This window comes from Cupressus sempervirens, chromosome 7, assembly GCF_028749045.1.
Source record: "Cupressus sempervirens isolate cs-2001-9-10 chromosome 7, ASM2874904v1, whole genome shotgun sequence".
Classification (NCBI taxonomy): domain Eukaryota; kingdom Viridiplantae; phylum Streptophyta; class Pinopsida; order Cupressales; family Cupressaceae; genus Cupressus; species Cupressus sempervirens.
The window spans coordinates 916,310,300-916,313,365 of record NC_143124.1 but is presented as its reverse complement, the minus strand read 5'-3'; positions in this window follow the sequence as shown (position 1 = coordinate 916,313,365).

The following is a 3,066-nucleotide window of genomic DNA, read 5'->3' as shown; positions in this document are numbered from 1 at the left end:
GACAAGCAACAAAAGATGAAATGGGTCTCTATCTCAGCCTCTGACAAGGAGCATAAGTGATAGATCCAGTCATCTTTGCTCATATGATGATCGGCTTGGATCCGTAACCGATGGGAGCCGACTCTAAAAGATCCAAGGGAGATGCGTAAGGCATGACACCAACATTGTGATAAGTAGCTAGGTTGTGTAATAATCCCATCAATGATAACCAATAAGTGCTCAACATAAAAGGCCATCATAGGACATAACCCCCTAATCGGGTTACTCTAGGTCGTGGTGATATAATGTCTGTAAATAGATGTCCTGACATGCCCATTCAACTCCTATGATGATGGGAGGAGATGAGCAGGAGCATCCAATGAAAACTGAAGGGAGGGAGGTGGTCAATATCAATCCCTATTAAGCTCAACAAAGAGGTCGTCTGAGCGTACCAACATCAACTCTAGGGGTGGGATCCAAGATAGCAATGACAACAAAGGAGCAATAGGCCAAGTAAGAATATCGGTGACAACCATCCACCGAGTTCGCAAAGCCACAAAGATGGTGAAGAAACCAAACCAGATAAAAAATGACACCTAGTCTAAAAGGATGAGCTTTGAATTTTGCCAAAATAATGTCATGGGGGGTGAATCTATGGTATCTGATAATGCATCTGAGAAACAAAGTCTGAACACATTCAATAGAGGCCCAATCTGAGTCGAGAAGAGATGGTTCTCAAACCACTGAACCATACAACACTATCAGTCTAATCAAGGAATCCAGAAGGGACAACTTGGACATCGTGTACTAGAAGTAGCGTTTGAAGCATTGTCTCCCTAGCATAGCAAGGGAGCACATCCCCTTGTTAACTCTGGGTTGGATGGTCAGTCTCATATTGAAGTGATGTCTTGAAAACTTGGCACCAAGGTATGTGTGAAGAGGCGATCTTAATCTCCTATCCTTGGAAATAAAAGTGCAGATCAAAGGTATTTAGTTGGTTGAATACCATAATCCGAGTCTTACTCAGGTTCACAGTCAACTGATACAATTCATAGAAGGAGCCCAGATCGTCTAGGAGCCTCTAAAGACTCTCAAAAGAAAAGTATTGATTTAGTATTCTAAATCTATAGATTGTTGTCAGTCAATTGTTATTTCCACAAGTCACAATGTAAGAAATATGCAAGGAAGTATTTTTTTAAGAAGATTTTTTTTTGTAAATGTTATTGTTAGTCTTAAATTTTGTGAATGTTATTGTCAGTCTTACCTATTAGGATAATGGTGTCTCAATCTGATAATGACATAAGGCTACTAATAATAGTAAGTTATATTTAAAGTAAGTTTATACTCGAGTATAGATTGGTCCAAAATTTTCCTCAAAGCTATAATTGGTTAAATAAGAATGCCAACAATTTTTGTTGAAAGATCATTTTTAGATTTGAAGTATTGAAGTTTCTATTTTTAAAAGGTATGGCATTTGGCATTTGGGTCTTTTGAAATGGAAAATATAAAATGATGAAGGGTACTCCCCTTACTAGTGCAAACACACAACACAACAAAGCAATAAACAAGAAATTGTAAGAACTGAACAATTGCAAGAACTGAAAACACTTGCTTTCTATTATCGTCAATAAAATAACATTACAATATTCAAAAAATAACATGCTATAGTCATTTGGGCATTTTTCATTATAAAAATCTAGCCAAAGCCACCATGTTCACCATCAAAATTGCTTATGGCAACCTCTATTTGTCCTCTTTATATTGGGAGAAGTTATTGTCCTAGAAGGTTTTGGAAATTGTAACCTTCCCCTTTTAGGCTGACCAACTTTATATCATTTTTCGCTACATTGGAATATGTCGAGAATATTCCCCAAATGGGTTTAAGTGCTTATTCAAGTATTTGAAGGATTTTATTTTTCCTCCTAAAGTTGCACAAGTTTCAGAGGTCATATCTTGTGAATTATGTACCTGATTGGTTATTATCACCACTTTTTTCAAAAACATCTCAAACCACTCTACAATTCATACATCAAAGTAATCTTAGGAAAACATTGACTCCCTTTCGAAGCCTAAGACCTCAAAAAATGAGCTCAAAGTTTTTGCACCAACCCACCAAAATAGAAAATTAGTATCTTCAAAATTGGACTTGATCTTGTCATCAAACTTTTTCAGCATGTTTATATATTCAAAGTGAATCTCTAGGGAAGTGATTGGAACAATTTGTGCTCAAATGAAAGATTGACTAAAAATAGTAAACTTTCCAATAACCCTTACCAAAATGGCCCCTTATTGAAAACTACACAATATTTTTGGGTGATGCAAGATCACTATTACACCCTAGATGCTCCTACATCATAAACTGTACTAGACATATAAATGAGTTATAAAAAGGAGTTATGAATGCTGATATTTTTTTGAAGCATAGTAGGGCATATTAGATTGGAAATAAGATTTTATTTTGGTAAAACACATAAAGCATATAATATATTTAAGAGATAAAATAGGTATTTGAAAATACACAGTGGTAATAATGATCTTCTAATGCTTCCTCTTGGGATACACAAGTTATGAAAAAAGAGCTATCCACATTGGTCTAAAGATGTTATTGATGCTCTTTATCGATCTTTGAATTCTAGATCACATTATTGGTTGAATTAGATCTCAGAACTGCCCTAGGGCATGATTGTGAGAAAAAATATATAGAAGGGGAGGAAAGTAATGATGTGCCTCACCATGTTCAATTGCACATGTAAAACATATCTCTGTGTTGTACATGGTTCCACCTGATATACTTGGCATGCATGAATTTATGCAATGTTGATTGAATTCCATTTGTACATTATTGTTTATTGTTAACTAGAGTAGAACTAATGTTCAAGAGAGGAAAATCCAATAAATAGGATTATGATAATTGGATTGGGAGTCTTCAGTTGAAGAAATTAGACTTAGATAGTATAAGAGAGCTAGCATGACTGCCAATAAATACTTATGTTATCAACATATTGCACTTGGTCATGTAAGGACCATGTATGATAGTATGTGAAAGTCAAATTGAGAAAGAGTGGTGTGGTTTGTGACTGGTTTTTA